This window comes from Ctenocephalides felis, unplaced genomic scaffold (assembly GCF_003426905.1).
Source record: "Ctenocephalides felis isolate EL2017-DRISC unplaced genomic scaffold, ASM342690v1 CF-g0.4_SCAFFOLD_03573, whole genome shotgun sequence".
NCBI classification, from domain to species: domain Eukaryota; kingdom Metazoa; phylum Arthropoda; class Insecta; order Siphonaptera; family Pulicidae; genus Ctenocephalides; species Ctenocephalides felis.
Window position 1 is genome coordinate 11,113,746 of NW_020539727.1, and position 20,886 is coordinate 11,134,631.

Genomic DNA, 20,886 nt, shown 5'->3' on the forward strand with positions numbered 1-20,886 from the left:
AACTTCTCCTTCTGAAAGTTAGTAAAATACATTTTTAGAAACAGAAATGCATGAAATGAATTCTGTTATTAATTTATTTTTATAATTACAGATATTATAAGTATTATAATTTTTAATTTTTAGTTCTATCTCGCTGTAATGAGGTATTAAGTTACCTCAATGAGCTGGAAAGGTTTCCCAAAAGAATTTATTTACAATGATAAACGTTATGCAGACTTTCAAAGAATAATAAATCCTGCTTTACAATATTGTTCCCCGCTACGAAAAATAAAGGTGTCCAGATTTCGATTTACAACAATGCCAGAAGCGATATTAAAAAATAAAACACAAGAATTCGAAGCTATATGAGAACGATGAAATATTAAATGTAATGACAGTTTCAAAAGTAATACCACGGTGACATCAGAAGCGCCTACACAAGTTCCAGGGAAATATCATAAGTTGTACAGACTGACAAATATGATTGTCTCGACTGTAAAATTCGTAAAGAGACAAAGATGGTAGATCAAGGTTGCCAAGTCAATGTGGAAGAACTTAGAACTTTATTCAACGAATCATCTACAACAAGATTTGATGATAGACCCCACCAAATACTTTTAGACAAACAAATCCACGCGATTTCAGATTTCAAAATGTTCACCCTTCCAGAAACATATCCCTTTGAACAGGGGACTGATGAATCCTTGCCAACTTTTGAATGCTCAAGACGGCATGGATTTTTCTGAAGACTTCGATCCAGCACACTGGATTTGAGACAGACTTTTCCATTTTCAAAGGACGAAACCCTAATCAGAATATTATAGGTAGCCCAGGAAATAGTAAAAGAAAACGTAACAGGAGCAGAAGAGGCGGAAAAAAGGTTTAAATATATATAATTAAGATTTAGTTTAAATTTTTCATTTAATCTTTCATGATTTATTAAGTAGTTTTCTACGACGTATTAGAATTTAAGACCAGTTGTAATGAACCGATTTGCATTTGGCAGGTCCTGTAAATATACTTAATATTTTTAGAATTAAATGTTTTTATAAATTTTTTATTTCAGAACACAATTTAAAGATCACTTGGGCACATATGATTTTCGGATTATATGGATCTAAATAAGATACTTTGCAGAAAACCATAACTCTAAAATGAATTTTCATGTCCCGTGCATTGACCCAAAGATGAGGGTTAAATTTGAAAAACCTTTCTGGGGGGCGAACAACGGGCTGGTGGATTGCCTTTCGAAGATAGTGAAGGTTGTTGTCATGCATTTGACGCGATTGGGGCACTCTGAAATGGGTCAAAATGGAATTTTTCAAATTTTTAACCTTATTTTTGGGTCAATGCACAGGACATCAGAATTCATTTTAGAGGTATGGTTTCTTCAGCAATCCATCGTATTTTGATCCCCAGTATCCAGTAAATATATATATGTTTAATATCCATATATATATATATATATATATGAGGTTTTTCAGATGCTGAAAGATATTAAATGAAATGTTTTCAGACATCCATTCAATAATAAAAAAAAAAATTGTTGAAGAAGAATGTCTTCTCATCCTCAGTGCTACATTAAAAAAAATACATGGTAATAAATAATAACATATTTCCAGAACACTTATGATAACTAAATATTGGAAATAAACGAAAAAGATTTATAACATAAAATTTGATGCTAAATATATGAAACAAGAACAGTAAATACAAAGTTATGTTAAAAGTAAGTAACTGCATATTACTTTATATTTACTGCTTTATCTCTATAAATATTTAGCATTGAATTTCATGTTATTAACCTTTTTCATTTGTTTTCCAAATTACTTTTAACATTCAGTTGTTTTAGAAATAATTTATTATCTACTTTGTAATTTTTTCAACGTAGAACAGAAGACGAGACAAACAGACTTGTTAAATTTTTATTTCATTATTGGGTGGTACTCGATAACATTATATATATATATATATATATATATATATATATATATATTATATATATATATATATATATATATATATATACTAGCTGACCCGGTAAATTGCATGATTTTAATCATGTATGCATTACTTATAAGTATCTAAAGTATGAAATTAGTATCAAGTCTTATATGAGATTTATTATATACATATAATATATATATATATATATATATATATATATACATATAATATATATATATATATATATATATAAATTAACAAAGTCTAGTAATCGGGCATATTATTAATAAAAATATGAATTTCTTTCAAAAAATCTATGTTACATCCATACGTATCGGTTATAATCCTACCCTCATTCAGGGAAAACTAAAAATAAAATTAGAACTAAAACAATTGAGTGAAAAGAAAAACAAATATAAAAAGAGTAAATAGTACTTACAATTAGTTATTCGTAGTGTTAAATTAGGGGATTTTAATAATCCATGTTATAAGGAAATGATAATGCACTATATAAGCATTAAATTTGTCATTGAACAATATTTCACAAATACTAACTTAAAAAGATCCAAATAGATTGTTTGTAATATGTGTTGTGCGTAAAGTGGTAGAAGTCATAATAGATTTTTTTTTTTTTTAATATTTTACACATGTGTGGAACGATTGCGAATCCTTTGCGCGACATTTTATTGTTTTGTGATAAATTGGAAATGCATCTAAATAAAAGAAATTTGTGTCGCACCAGCGTGTTAAGTTCATTCCGTTTATTTATTATTCTGTTGTTAGAAATAGTCAAAAAAGATCCTTCTTTAATTCTTGGTTTAACTAAATTTTGTTCGAATTTTAGTATAGCGGGGTTAGAAAAGTCTGTATAGTGTTTTAAAGTATTAATGTGGTCCGCAAGCATAGTTTTAAATTGTCCGGGATTTTTTTAATTATTTTTGTGTTTTTGTTAAAGTTTAATTAAGTTCTGGCTTGTTTTTTCTATGTAAATTAAATTACAGTTCAGACAATTTATTTGATGGACGAGATTTTTAAGTAGTTATAATAAGAAATTATAATATAATATAATAAGAATGTAAAATATGATTTGAAACTAAATTTATCGAGGTAGTTATTAGTGCTAATGCACAATATTTCCAAGAAAAAAATCTCATTTGCAAGGTATGCACTTGAATTATTTTTCTTGTATAAATAAAATTTGAAAACATCAAATCAACTTAAAATATATTCCTAAACATCATAAATCATGCAAGAAATTTGAAAATGTTAGGAATGGGTACATATTATATATATATATATATATATATAATATATACATACATTTAATATATATATATATATATATATATATATACATACATTTATATATATATATATATATATATATCTATATATACATACATTTATATATATATATATATATATATAATATGAAATGAGCATAGTGTTTTGATCGGCCGCACCGCAACAGACGAAAATGAAAAGTAGACCACGCCTGGGACACCGCCCGCTAATATCCTATATTACCGATAAATATAAGCAAAATATGCATTCCATTTTTTATTTGAGGCTACCGTTTTAAAACATTCATACAGCAAAAGCGCTTCAAGTGCTCCGGATCAGATAAAAGTGTCATACGTAGAGGAAAAATAATAAAACATTGAAGAAACTCTCGTGTTGCTATGTCATGTGATCCGTGCTCGTTTTTCTCTCAGTGGATCCAACACGAGGAAACGATTGTCGTGGATTATGTAGAGTGCGGGGATCGCAGTCTTTAAATTACTTATCTAGTATTAATATTTATAGTTGTAATATTTATTTTACAACTTTATTCCAAGTATATTTTTTATATTTTAATTTTTTTATTATGATATTTTGTTGAACAGATTATTTAATAAGATAAGTATAAACAAATAAATCAACATTGTTTGAAAGATATACTTAGTATTATTTTTATAAAAAGAATTAAGTGAAAAAAAACAAACAAAAACGATCACGTTGATAAAGCATACTGGAATTAAAACAGTAATAATGAAAAAAATTATATCTAAACAGGTCTATATTAGGTATAATTGACCCATCAATATCTCTAATGGCAATAAAATCAATGTCTTCAGATTATTTTCTCTGCAGTTTATTTTTGAAGTTGAAATAGTCACACCAGGATGACATGAAAAAGTAGCTTTCATGTACGTTATGTTAATATCTTACAATGAAATCAAAATTTGGTATTATTAAAAGAGCAGGTACAATTTTCCAGTTAGTTAGTTGATTAATATTATTTAAAAAAAATTACTAACCATCTTTATTCTGATTACAGGTTTTACCTAACTTACGTGCAAAATTGATTAGCTTGCGACTGTTCTTCTGGTAGATCAATTAGACAAAACAGTCTGTTCCCAGTCAGAAATATAACTTCAAAAATGAAATTAAATATTTCTTAGTTATGTTCATAATAACTTTAAATACTATTCTAAATTTATAGTCACTATTTATGCATCACTCTTTCACTATAGCGGTAATAAAACGAATTGCTGAAAGTTATAAAACGAAAATTTGATACAAAATAATACCAATTTGTTTCATAAGAGAAAATTTGATGAAAAAGATAAAAAAAACTTCAGTATAATAATAATGCATTTTATAATCAAAACTATAGTAATAATTAACTTCCCGTAGAGTAAGTTATAGTAATCGCAAAAAAACGAAATGAAAATTTTCATATGTCTTTACGTTTAAGAGGTTTCTGAACATTTTGGCATACCTTAAAAAAATGGATGTATGTGTGGCAACGGCAACTTGAATTTTAGGAGAACGAAGCGTCCGATTTTATTAATTCAAAATCATTTTACTCATATTGGCAAGTTGGACTGATTAAATTTTTGTTAAGGCAGGTCTAGCCGTTTCGGAGATCTAGTGAAAAATTAACAAATATTTTGCGGTCAAAAATGATCACTAGACATATTCAGATCAAATTATCAGTTATTTGATAAAATTTTTATAAATGAGTACTAATTTTTTTGTTTGGTTTCGTTCAAAATTATTAATTTTTAAAGTTTACGTATACGGATCAAGCAAATTTCAAAATTTTCAGTAAAAATTTCAAAAATATACAAAGTTTTATACTTTAAATATGAATTTTAAATTTACAATTCAGTTGAAAATGTATATATTTCAATTGTATTTCTAATCGTAAGAAATATATCCTCAGATGGATTCATTCATTCACCTTCTGTTAATGTAACTTCTCAAGGTTTTTGAGCGATAAGACCGTCACTGTATATTTTATGAACGATAAAATATATATTGATTATATTTATGATTACTGATTTTTTTCCTCGAACTTTAATTCTGGTATGGAAAGTTCCAGCAATTTGCCTCAAGACACGATGCCATGCACATATAGAAAATGTGAACAATATATTTGTATTAAGTATTAATTATTTGTTCTAAAAAACTTGATTTCAATAAACAACCCGTTTGTAAATAAATAACGGCGTTTTGTTTTTAAATATTACATGGATAAAAAAGTGATAGGAAATGCTCTATCCACCTTCCGCTCACATAGTCCATGCCCCATTTTCTTTCTCACAATTTGATATTATAGAGTCAGTCAGCGCTACGAAGGCAGCCATGTTGCCGCGTCTTGTGTCTGTGTTTTGTCTCAAATTGAATTAATGTTTAATTTATATGTTGATAAGAGGAATCTCCTTCGCCGCAATGAAGGATTCAAGTGATCTATCAAATTAATCACAAATGGTGACTCATTGACTTAAATTGTGTGTTTTATCATAAAAATTCTCATCGCCCTATATTATAAGCATGCAATACATATACACACGGCCGAGGTGAATGTACCTGAAATCGAAAATGATGATTTCATGATTTTTTGCCGAAAATTCGAGAATTTTAGCATCAAGATCGGTAGATTGAAGATGTAATAGTGGTGTGATGAAGTGAATTTTAAGTGAAGAATCGAGTTTGTTATAAAATTTTAGGTGTTTTTATTTTGGTTACACATACATATACATACATAATAGGCGGTGCATTACTAGCGCGAGACGATACGGACGGGTCTATTTTACTTCTGTACTAAGGGGAGGACCGATTTTGTTTTAATATTAAATTTATAAAAGGAAATAAATAATAAAAAGTGTATAAGTTGAAGAAAAACATGATTTATGACAGATAAATTATAAATTCAAAACTGTCATGGATGTTAGCGAGTTCACGAGCTGTCAGAACAAAGGGATAATTGAAACAGTGGTCGGTAACATTAACACAAAAGTTTTTATTAACACGCAGAGGTGAGATTTGATCAAAATTTTACGACTTAAATACAAATTTAAATTTCGCGCGTTTCACATTTGATGCTGCAAAGTTCATGTTGGCACCACCTTTGCGATGACTTTGTAGTCACGCATTATGGTTTGTTTACCTCTGCAGAAAAAAACACTTGTTCCATTGGAAATAATATTTTAACATCAAAACCACACAATCTGGAATCAAGCTGATAAAAGGATTTTAAACAACAATATTAAAAGGCGTCTTTTTAATTCTTCAACAATTGGATTGTCAATAGATAAAATGTATGTGCGTCGTTGAAAGAAACAACAGTGAACCAAGATATAATTGTCATGTCGTCTTATTTATAAATACATAAGTGCATTTGTGATATTTAAAGGTATCTAAAAATATATTTGTTTTTAAACGCGACGCAAAAGGACAATGCTTTTGTTCAAAGCGACCTATTTGAAAATGGCGTATATTTTAGGTAAAACCGCTGACGGATACTCTTGATAATATTCAGTAGTGAAAAAAAAACCGTATAAGGAACATATATTGTACTGTGTGTAATAAAATTAGTGACCTAGTGACGATTGGTGTTAGTCAGCTGGTTCTAATTAGCGAAAAGCATTCACGATTTTATGTTTTTAAAATGCATTTTTAATATTTTAATTTTGAGGCATGGCTTTGCCGAGTGCACCAGTGGCCTAAAAGGCATTAGTGAAATTAGTTTTCTATTCTTATTAGTTATGGTACAGTTCAGACTTTGTTGAGTTTATATCCTTTATGTCCTGGTCATTTAAAATTAAAAGGCATGCAGGTTCTGTAGGATTTTAAATGGTGGTTTTTAAAGTTGAGGATAGTTATCGTTAAGATGCCTCAGCAGCGGTCGGAGGCGACGGCCGCGGCCAGCAAAAGACGAGCAGAGACACAATTGACATCGATCAGTGCAACTGTTGGATGGGAGAAACAGCATGACAAACGTAAGTCTTTTCTTAATAGGCAATCGAATATTTTTGGCCATTTTCATTTTTGCATACCTGTTGAAATAAATTAGAGAAACTATTAACTTCTCATAATAGTCTAGTCATTATAGTAAGTTCACCTCGGAATTCTAGATACCCAGTTGTAAGTCTGTAAATACTTGTATGTTGACACTTAAAAGTTGTCTCAAAACCTACACACCCTACCATATGTAGAGATTGAGACAACTTTTAAATGTCAATATAAGTATTTACAGACTTATAGTTGGGTATCTAGAATTCCAAGATTCTTTCGTTTCAAATTTTTACGTTTCAAAGGTTGCTGAACATTCTGGCATACCTCAGAAAAAATGGATGTGTGTGTGCGGATACAAATTTTTGTCGACGATTTTGCGAACACGGATCAACCGATTTGAATAATAATAAATTCAAAAAAACAACGATTCATACTGATAAGGAGACGTGCTGATTAGTTTCTGGCAAAGGCAGGTCTAGCCGTTTCGGAGAAAAAGGGCAAAAAGTTTGATCTCTTTATTCTTCTATTAAAAGTTTGATCTCTTTATTTTTTATAAAAATATGCAAATTTGTAATACTTAATAGCCACCCTGATCGAAAAACATACAGACTTCTTCTAAACTTCCAAAAGTGTCTGAGAGAGATATAATAAGTCTGTAAATACTTGTATATTGACACGAAACGAATTAAAAGAACAAAAACAATGAATTTACAAAAGAATATTTGTAATTTAGAAAATCCAAATCAATATAAGACAATGCTTTCGGTACATGTCATTAGTTTAAACCACACTTTTAATACCAAGAATTCTATAATTTTACATAAGGAAAGTATAGAAATATAAATTTATTTTTATTCAACTTCTAATTTTTCAGTTCAAATTTTGCAAAAATAATGGTATTGACACCTTACCGTATGTAGGTTTTGAGACAACTTTTAGGTGTCAATGTACAAGTATTTATAGACTTACAGCTGGGTATCTCGAATTCCGAGTTTCTTACCTGATTTAAGCTTAAATGACTGGACTATGAACTATTACAGCAGCACTGATTTTAAAAAAATATTAGTTTTGTCTTTTGTTATGTAGTTGAATATTTTCAGCCTTTTCAGTTTTTATATACTTGTTTAAATAAATAAAAGAACAGACTGTAGGCTCAGTATTTTAAAACCTTTTTTATCAAAAATTCACGTAGCACCGATTTTTTTTAACTTTCTGTAGGGTAAGTCATTGTAATCGCAAAAAAATCGAAAATGAAAATATTTATATATCTTTACGTTTTAGAGGTTTCTGAATATTTTGGCTTACCTTAGAAAAAATGGAAGTATGTGTGAGTGTGTGTTTCTGTGTATGTGTGTAAGAAATCATACTCACGCGACACGACGACCAATCACAATCGACCCGTATAGAAATAACGAATCATTGGCACTCGACCCGGCCGTAACGCTTCTTCCGTTGCATTTGCACAGATTTACCCCCTAGTCGCGCCTAAAGAAGTTTTGCTTCAATAAATACAATAAATGACGTTATATTCAGTATTTGAAAACCTTCCTTATCAAATATTCAAGTAGCACCGATTTTTTTTAAAAAAAATATTAGTTTTGTCTTTGGTTATGTAGTCGAATATTATTCAGTCTTATTCATTTTTATATACCTGTTGAAATAAATAAAAGAAACGATAAATAAAACGTTAGATTCATTACTGGAAAACCTTCTTTATTACATACCTGTTGAAATAAATGAAAGAAACGTTCTTTGAAAAGTATGTAAATCCTTTTCTTTTTAAAATATTATACAGGGTGTCTCAGAACCCAACGTGAAGCCGAATCGAGTTAATTGTAACCACGTGAAACTAAATTAGAAAAATAAAATCCATGCTGTTCGAAAATTATAGAGCTTTGGTCAAACTGTAATAATTTTTCTGGTTATTGTGGTTAATTTTCATTATTTTCCTTCATTTAAACATTGGAACTGTGAACCTAAATAACATTTCTAGGAACAGAGTCAAAATGACGAAATTGACCCAAGTTTTCTAGAATTAAGTCCATTTGTTAAACTAACAAATTATAATTTTATATATAATTTATTGACTTCGAAATGAAGATTTTTTCTTCCATTTTTTATAAGAAGTATACCAACTGCATGGGATTTTTTTTGCTGGTTTTTATGATGATTACAATCAATCCTGCCTTGCTTGACGTTGAGTTCTGGGACACCCTGTATATATTTTCAACTGTCCTTCTCAAATTTCATAATATACAATTATTAGTCGTTAATATTAATATGTTGGTACATCCCATTCTGGCTCAACGTTGAGTTCTGGGACACCCTGCATATATTTTCAACTGTTCTTCTCTAATTTCATAATTCACAATTACCAGTTGTTAATATTAATGACTTTACAATCAATCCTGTCACCCCATTTTGTCTTGACGTTGAGTTCTGGGACACCCTGTAATATTTGCAACCGTCTTTCTCAAATTTTGTAAATTACAATTACCAGTTGTTAATATTAATATGATGGTTACAATCAATCCTGTCGTCCCATTTTGGCTTGACGTTGAATTCTGGGTCACCCTGTATATATTTTCAACTGATCTTTTCACATAATTTACAATTATCAGTTGTTAGTCTTTTTAAAGACAGATTACAATTTTTATGAAACACATAATTTTTATTTCTATTTCTGCGTAGAGAAAATTATTAACTGAAAATAAATATGTATTTATATGGGATGTAATCAGATATTCTATATCTCACTAAAGAAAATGCCAGTCTTATTTAGTATCATCTTTCCATCGCATATTTCATATAAAGTAGTAAATCAATAAATTAAATAGTTTTGCAGGATATGACCTTTTCTTTTATAGTACTTCTTAGAAAATTGTTTTGAGTCATCATCGCTGGAAAAAATCTGTTTTAAATGTGAACACAGCATCGTGGTACTTTACTCTTTGGAATTGAATAAAATGGTTATGGATGATATATCTTTATATATAAATTTAGAAATGAATTATCGTTTTACTTCGTAAATCAAAAATTAATGAATTAATTAAAAGCGCGGTAATTATATATCAAAATTTTGAAACTGTAAATATGCTAATTCATATAAATAGAATCAGTTTCAGATTAGGTTGGTTCTTGCAAAGACTATTAATATTATCCAGGAGCATTTATATGTGATGTGCTTTGCAGTGGATAAACTATTCATATGTTATTTGTTAGCTGCTCTTTTCACTTACATACCAATTTGCAATGATTAGTTATTTTCATACTAGACATATTTATTATGGCAAAACAACGTTTGCCGGGTCAGCTAGTATATATATATATATATACGAGGTGTGTTCAAAAAGTACCCGGAATTACTAATAATTAAATTTCGCGGGTCTGGAGTGTCTGATTGTCAAAATTTTTTTTTTATTGTGTTGGTATACATGCCCCTAAAGTATGATGAAATTTTCAGCTATATTCACTGTTTACTTTGTCTGTGGTAGTCGCTAAGGTTCGACGTGTTTTTCTGAGCTCGGCGATTTTTACAATGGAAGAATTGAAAAGTCAAAGAATTTGTATTAAATTTTGCGTAAAAAATGAAATAAAGTGTTGCAAAGTGCAAAAATTCACCAGATATGGCTCCGTGTGACTTTTTCCTATTCCCAAAGTTGAAGAGACCCATGAAAGGACGGCGGTTTTCCTCGATTGAAGAAATAAAGGCCGAATCGCTGAGAGTGCTCAAGGACATATCAAAAAGTGAATATCAAGGGTGCTTCGAAAATTGGAAAAAACGCTGGCATAAGTGTATTATATCTGGGGGGGACTACTTTGAAGGGGACCACATTAATGTAGACGAATAAATAAATATTTTTTTGAAAAAACGAAAATTCCGGGTACTTTTTGAACAGACCTCGTATATATATATTCTAAAAATGTTAATTTGCAACCAATCGTCGAATTAAAAGAACAATAAATAATGAATTTACAAAAGAATATTTGTAATCCAACAAATCCAAAACAATATAAGACCATGTTTTCCGAACAAATGATTAGTTTAAACCATACTTTTAATACCAAGACTCCTATTATATTACATACGGAAAAGAACAGTGATATATATATATATATATATATATATATATATATATTAAAATTCAAGGAAATTGATTTTTTTTTTTGAAAACACATGGCTTTCCAATGGCTATAAAAGATATTCTTAATGTGCGCATTTTTGATGCTTATCAAATCGTACTCTGTCCTTTATAATACGCGCAGTTTAATTATAATGTGATCTATGATATTTTTGGCGTTATAGAAATAATAATATAAATATAGAAACACGTATTGAAATAATTTTAGATGCACATTAACGGATAAGTTTGCTCTGTTATTTTACTACACTTTTATAAAAAAATAATTTAAGTGGATTGGTTTTATTTATTTAAAATTAGCTTGCAAATTTTGGATACTTCTAATATTTAATTCTGTACCATCCAAGACAAAGAGTTAACTTAATTAAAGACTGAATTAAATTTATTAGAAGAAAGTCCCTAAATTAGCGGTTAATGTATTTAGTTTTTTAAAATAGTTTATACGACACAGATAAATCTTTAAAATACCTATTACAAAATTGTTCAAAATTCATTCATGAATGAAATAATTAATATGAATCTAGAACGTCGTAAAAGTCGTTGATAATTGTTATCAACGTGACGCAGATCATGGGAAAATTTTCTTATCTCAGTTTCAAACAATTTTATTTATAATGAATGAAAGGGAATTTCTAAAATACACTCTGAAGTAAATTTTAAATTTAAATTACATTATATAAATAAATATTAATATTTTTCGTCTCGCTTTCTAGAGCATTTAAACATCCACATTATTTTTATATCTTTTTACACAATATACATTAAAATTTTATCATTTTTATTTTTCACCTACATGCAACATTTTTGTTTCCTGATTCTAGTCTATTCAACTTATTTCAACTTTTATTTTTTAATAAATTTTACATTTTATTTTATTAATATCCTAGATCACCTACTTTTTTTAATAAACCACTTTTATACTATATATAGATTTACATAACATACATTATCATTTTTTATATCATGTTCTAAACAAATTTTCTTCCATTTTATTTCATGAGTATATTGAGTTCACAATTATTCAATATTACACAATTTTTCAATTCATATCAATATTGTAATATTTCATTTACATTAATAAAATTTATTAATATAATATTCCTGAATTTGTAATGTTTCATCCACGTTTGTTAAAACTATTCTTCCTGCAACCATTTTTCTAAATTTTCAATAAAAATTATAATCTGCCTTGAATTAGACATTCAGTAATTAATAAGTGAATGGATTTCCCAAAGAGTATAAAAAAAAGACAAAAAAAGAGTGCGCGTAAGGTTCAAGATTGAAGTAAAACCTTTTTGCTATTGTGCGAGATGGCATTTAAATAAAAATAAATACATCATAAAACAATTTTGAATAATGTTTATTAGTAATATTGTAACACTCGTGATGCACACATTTTATTAGTGTCAACCATTATACACATTTATTCATTGATAAATTATAAATTATATATTTATAGTAGCATTAAAAATGTGTATAATATTTAAAAACATAATGTAATTAAAGTCATACTTCAAATGTGACATGATCGGTTTGTCATTGTAATTAGCATTATAGTAATGAACCTTCATTAGAGAAATGAAGTAATTGCTGATTGATAAATTCTATAATATTCGTTTACACAGTGGATTATGTTGAACAACGTCTAAACAAATATCGTTTTCGCAACTTCACTCATCATATAATTGTGTGAATTTTCATTTTATTATATCGGCCATGAAGGCGGCAATCGTCATGGCATTGAGCTTTTACACCGGATGGTTGTAGAAGGGGTTAGCAATACTAGTCTGGGATGCATAAAGGCATTTCCTTCACTATACAAAAAAACACCCTGTAGAAGGAATGGCGGATTTGTATCGGCCTTATTTTTCTCACTAAAACTAAAGTCTGCGTAACAATATATGTAATAAATAATCAATAAATATATCTTCTTCAATTAGAACTTAGTGTAATAAAAACTTGCAACCAATACATAAATTATACCAACGAATCAGTGTTTCATACAGTCCACAGCTACAAAGGTTAAATTATTACTTCTGCCAATTTTGCTGTAATTTTTCAATGTCAGCAGCAAATTACTAAGAAATATTTTTCTTATTTTCTCTAAATATAAGAAACTCACTATTCCAAATAATCACATACACCTGTCGCCATGATATCGTGCATCGTAATTATATCTTATCTTTGACCCACATAATAGGTCTCTATCAGCATATGGTTCAATATTCAAATATTGTTGACCATATTAGGCTAGAAAATAAAAAAAATAAGGTCAATACAATTTTAGAATTCATTCTAAACAAATAAAAACTTACTTGGATATGAAATTGCTTCTGATAAAATGTATATTGGGGGTTCGTAGCACTAAGATCACGTTTTATACACCCTGTAGAGATATCAGTTTTGTATTAATTCGTTTATTTATTTTCAAACCAATAATTGTTTCAATTACAATTTAAATCATTTATTCCTATAGATTTGTTTACAAAATGATTTTTTTCTATTTGTATATACAATATCGGAAGTTACATTCAACATCAATGTAATGATTAACAAAAATAACAAAAATGATTAGCGGAATGTTTTGATTGTTTATTTAATTTTTGTCAAGTCATCGTGAAATGATAAACATTGCTGATTTTTATCAAATCTTAGGTAATCCATCCATTCACAATATCAATGTTTATAAAATATGTATGTACTTTGGATAAACAAATTAGATGTAGATTATGTTATTTCTGTGTTCAAAGTCGATTTTTTGCATTTTAATTTGTACTTGTGTAATATTTTTTTTATGTAATATCGAGCGTTTTATGCTTTAATAGAAACTTCTTGTTAATTATTCTAAATTTTTAATTACAATCTATTTTTTATGATCTTTTCAGTAATTGTTTTCTTTTAACAGATGACTGTTTAGATGGCAACTCAATGATTATCCTTTCTAGTTAACATAGTTGCATAGTTTTTGAAGTAAAACTTCTTTAGGCGCGACTAGGGAGTAAATCTGTACAAATGCAACGGAAATAGCGTTACGCCCGAACAGTTTCTCATTCGCTCTCGATGAAATCATTTGTATTGTGATTAGTCGTCGTGTGGCGTGAATAGAGATTTGTCGTTGTATGCGTAAGGATACAAAAAGGAAATTGGAATGTCATTAGTTTTGACGTTACATCGTAGTACAAATCTTGATTTAATAAAAAAAATGCCTGAATCAGAAGAATATTATACCCTGTTCTCTGTGAATAATTATAATGAAAATAATAATATAAATGAAACATTTGCGCCGTGTTCTAAATTAAAATAATTTCTATATTATTCGTAGTTTCTATAAATTTTTGAAGTTATTAAAATGAAAAATATTTGTTGTTTAGGCGTTGCTTAACATAATCCATTGTGTGAACGAATATTATAGAATTTATTAATCAGCAATTACTTGATTTCTCTAATCAATGTTCATTTCTAAATGCTAATTACAATGACAAACCGATCATGTCATATATGAAGTATGACTTTAATCACATTATTGTTTATCCTACGAGCCCTTTTTGTATAATGTAAATACTGTAAAATTATGTATTTACTTGCTATATTGTCTTTTATGCATCTTGGATCATTGATCTCTGCCCTAACATTCATGATTCTGCTAACACCTACTTTATTTTTATCAAAAAGTAAATGGTTAGTGCCCTCTTTCCTAGTTATAATAAAATAAAAAACCTAATGTATGTTGTTTCTCAGTGCTCCTATGAGTGAGTTTATGGCGGGTACCGAAATTCCACGTCGCGAGGCCGTTGACATTTCGTCAAGCTGTTTTTTCTTTATCGTTTCCTCTTTTTTGATATATCCAGAATAGACAGGGAGCTGGAGGTAACAGAGGTTTAACTAGTTTAATAAACCAGACCCGTAAAATAGGCCTGCTGGGGAAAACACTTAAAAAACGAGCTAAGCACATTACCTCGTAGGGGGCGTGTGAACGTACTTTTCAAATGATGTATCTTTAAAAAGGTGGCTTTGATAAAAAAAAAGAGCTGGCATGCATTTTTGTAGATAATTTTTATGCTTCACAATATTGTCTCAGGTAATTTTGCGATAAACTGACCATTTAGCTAAAAATTGGAAAAGGATCATTTTTTGACCTTTAACTATATATGTGCCATTTTTTTTTGCTCAAATCGGATCGATGAGGACTTCTGAGATTTTTCTTTTATAATTGTATTTTAAACAATTTGTCAAGTTACAGCTCATTATGAATTGTAGTAACCTTTAATGCGTAAATTGACCCAGCTAATAAGTAAATGCAAAAAAGTTATTAAAATGGAAAAATATTTTTATAGGCAAGACAGATATTACAGCTGGTTCAAAGAATGAGATTATATCGCCAGCGAAAAAGTAAAATAAAACAACAGTCAATAAAATGTATGTTAATTTAAATTACATGAGTTCTTCAAAACACAATTATTACATGATGAGTGAAGTTGCGAAAACAATATTTGTTTAAGCGTTATTTAACATAATCCACTGTGTGAACGAATATTATAGAATTTTTAATCAGCAATTACTTCATTTCTCTCAATGAAGGTTCAAGTTCTAATGCTAATTACAATGACAAACCGATCATTTCATATTTGAAGTATGACTTTAATTGCATTGTTTTTAAATGTTATACATATTTTTAATGCTATTATAAATAATAGTTTAATTTATCATTATATAAACGTGTATAATGATTGACACTAATAAATGTGCGCATCGCGAGTGTTACTATATAACAATAACATTATTCAAAATTGTTATATGATGTATTTATTTTTACTTAAATGCCATCTTGTACGGTAGCAAATAAGTTTTACTTCAATCGCGTGTGAAAATTACACGCACTCTTTTTTTTTGAGAAATGCAAAAACTATTTTTCAAAATAAACAGTACAAATGCTATTTAATTTTTTAAATCTTAAATCCATAAGTCCTTGCCTTAAGATAAATGCCACTTTACACTACTTATTTTATACACGTTTAGTCTAAACACGTTTAGTCTAAAAAAATATTCTAAACAACAATTAAATCGTCCGTTAATCACGTGATCGATTTTTTAAGGATTTTTGGACCCCCTTCTCCCTTTTTAAGGTACATTCAGGCGTTTTTACACATAACTGCAACGTACTCGAATGTTATGAAGCTGAGTCAGAAAGACCCCTGTTATCTAAGATCGTTTTTATGACATTTGTACGGTTTCTAGCTAAGGTTTTCTGTGTGACAACCTGAAAAAAACGTCTGACTGCGCAGCAACCATATGGCTTTTTGTCAATATTTTAGTATGGAAAGTGAGAATATGTTTTGAATGCAAAAACTATTTTTAAAATAAACCAGTGCAAATGCTATTTAAATAGCTAAATCTTAAGTCTAATCCATATGAAGTAATATACTAATTCATGCATCATGCCTTAAGATAAAATATCACTTATAACTACTTATTTTATACACCTTGAGCCTTTTAAATATTCTAAACACCATGAACAGATTTTTTTTCCGAAAATTTAAATTATGGTAGCAAATCATCACTGTTTTATACGCCGCATGACGAATATACTCGTCATTACACAAAATTCTGTCACTACTCCATGACGAGTATATTTGTCAGGTCAGTTAACTGGTTAATTTGATCATGCTATTAATATTATTTTTAATATTTTTAATATTTGCTAATATTCTGTACCTTACTCAAACTAATTTTTTGGTTGAGAAGTCAACAGTAAATATTTTTGAAAATAGTTCACAATTATCGTAACTAAATAGTATATTTGTCCCAAGGTTGTCATTGCCTGTTATTTATTCATTTATTCATTTTTATATGTATATAAGTCCGCCGAGGTGTAATGGTTAAAAACGTGGGCTAGCACAAACTAGTCTCGGTTTTGATCCCGACCTCGGACAGCTCGATATCAAGCAGTAGGATATCAAAATTTCCACTTGAAGTTACAGATCTCAAGTGTAAATGGCGTTTCGTGAAATTTTCGAATAATTTTTTTATTGTGATATTTTTGGTCACGGCTCTCCATCTAATTCGTCATTCCTGTATTGTGTTAATAAACTCTCATAACCCATCCGTGTTAGATATTTTGCTAACTGACGAGTTTCATATAAATTACCTCATTATTGGACGCAGTTACTTTTTTATTACTTACTTAATTATATTCAATTAATTATATATTTTTTCAAAAAAAAACACCGTACGAGGTGTAAAAATTGGGATTTTGAATTTGTATTAGAATGGGTATATTTATATTTTTGTATTAAAATTGTTGAAAATATATTTATTACTACTGACCAAATAAAATAAATTTACAAATAAAACTTGTTCTTGAGAATCATTGGCTACAGAAATAGTCATGGGGGGTAAACATAGAACAAATACGCGTTACGTTAATACACGGTTTGAGTATTTTCAGCATTCAACAGATGGTGCTAGTGTGCTTCAAATTCAGCACACACAGTTTAAAATACAGTTTCTCTGGATATAGTACACGTAAATTACCAATTTTATATTTTACAACACAGAACTTGGAACTGTAACTTCAACAACGCGAACGGAAACAGACTTTACGAATACCTGACCGAACACAACACCACAGACGCACAACTACATATCCTGACACGCCGACCAGATACGCCACCGTACAGACGCACCATCACAGTACGATCGATTGGCATTGACAAAAAATCTACACTAACATCCGAACCCATAACAAGAACACTTTTTAACTCCGACCATAATCCATTTTTCATGACCATTTCAGACGGACTAGACGTAGACCAGACTCCCACACGCAAATTTTTAGATTACACCAGAGCCAACTGGCCAATTTTCAGAGCACATCATCACAGACAACACACGACACACTATGCCAATCGATACCAACACTGACATTGAGGAGGCTGTAACACACCTAACACTGACAATCACAGACGCTGTACAACAGACTATACCGACACTAGACTCAAGAACAACACCAACCAACAACACACTTGCCACGACACAATTATTGAAAATACAACTTAAAAAAATCATACAACGAAAGAAACTGTGGCAACGTACCGGTGAACAGACTACTCAAGGAACATGTTAACAGACTGACAAAAATTATTTCCATGAAATACGTGACTACCGAAACAACACTTGGACCAAAAGACTCGAGAACATAAATACTGACCCACACAAAATTTGGCAGACAGCAAAAAGACTGACGCGGAAACCAACATCCATACTCCACTAAAATTAACCGACAACAATTACGCAACGACACCAGCAGACAAGGCGGAAATATTGGCTAAAAATTTTGAGGACACACATAAACAAAATGCCAATATGTCAAACGCAGACCTGAAACAAGACGTACACGAGACAATTCAAAACTTCACTGACCTCCACAGGGACAAAGACTTACGAATAGACCCTGCCACAGTTTCTGAAATAAAGACAATAGTAAAAAATTGCCGAACAGAAAAGCACCAGGACCGGACGGACTACAAAACATACTTAAGCAACTGCCGACGAAACGCCTACATTTTACTTACCCGATAATAAATAGAATAATGACAAAGGCTGCTTTCCCGCTCCTTGGAAAACCTCCACCATATTTCCAATAGTGAAGCCAAGGAAACAGCCAGACATACCACAGAACTACAGACCGATCAGCCTCCTCAACACATGAGTAAGGTAGCCGAAAAGGTACTACTCAAAAGACTGAACAAGCACATAAGACACAACAAAATCATACCTGACACACAATACGGCTTCAAAAAAACGACACTCCACACTACACACACTGACAAAACTCATAGAAAATACAGTTCTCAATTTTAACAGACGAAACCATACCGGATTGGTGTTGCTTGATTTCGAGAAGGCGTTTGACACCATCTGGATGGACGGACTTATACATAAACTTATACAACTGAATTTTCCACCATACATTACAAGAACATTACACTCATACCTCTCAGACCGTAACTTTACCGTACAAGTAGACAACGGACTTTCGACGGTTAACAAGTGACGGCGGGAGTACCGCAGGGCTCGATCCTGGGACCGTCACTATTTAACGTCTACATTCACGACATACCCACTGACGCCGACACCACCTTACTGACGTTTCTGACGACACTGCCATATACAAATCATCACGATCACCGACGCTACTGACTACAAAGATACAGACACACTTAGACAAGCTGACGAAATATACTGACAAATGGCAGATCAAGATAAATCCGCAAAAGACGGAGGCAATTTTATTTACTAAGAGCCGAAATGCCACGACTAGACTGACTGACTTAGACAAAATTAAAGTATTAAACTGTGAAGTTGAGTGGTCCAAAGATGTCAAATATCTTGGTGTGACCCTGGACCATAGACTCAGCTTCACAAAACATATTAATACGAAAATTGGACAGGCTTACGGGATGTTAAATCTACTGAGACCTCTCTTGAACCACAACAGCCCGCTAAGCGTGAAGAACAAGCGACACTTTACTTGACACTAATAAGACCGATACTGACATACGGCGCTCCGGCATGGAACGCGACGACTAGACTAACTTACGGAAACTACAGACATTACAAAATAAGACACTACGACTCGTACTCAACAAAATAAGGGACCCACTGACTAGACATTACTACTCTTCAAAATACATACATAAACAGACTGACGTACCGACAATACTCGACTACATAAAAAAGCTCACTGAAAATTTTATCTGAAATGTGGGGATCATCCTAATGTTAACATCGCGGGCCTCGGCCAATACACAAGAGACGATATTTGGTATGGCAATCACGCCATGCCAAAATATATACTGATCGACCCATAGCGGTAAACGAAAATTGGCTCAACACAAATTTCTCTCTCAGAGTGAATAAATTTTTATTATTTTTTTTCTCTTTTTATGTTTTATTATGTGTTATTATAAATAGTGCTAAGTGATTTTTTTTTTTTGGGGATAAATTTTCTTTCCTCTTTTTTGTCACACGAATATGAATTAACTTATATATTCTGAATTAATTATTGTTTGCAAAACCAAATCAATGAAGGATACAATACCTACGGGTAAAAACCCATGTTTATATAAATGCAATGTACATACTTTATATACTGAAATATATAGTCTTTGAATTGAATTGAATTTTATATTTTTATATATATTAAATTATATAGTTTTTGAATGAAAAAATGTTTAATTTTTTTCTCATCATAGATTTCTTACAACATATTTGCGATTTTTTTGAAATATATTTGATACGCGTATATTTTGCCTCTAATTTCATTTAGTCAAATTAATCAGGAGTATCTTTTCTATATTATATATTCAAATAAATCTTATCTAGAATTGAACCTAATGGTAAATTTTACGTGCTACAGTTGGTGGCGACATCTATTGAATGCTGAAAGAATTATAATTGATGTAACGTCAAAGCGGCCGGTGTTTGTCATCTATTTATACTTATTTATCTATGGAAATAGTATATTATAGAA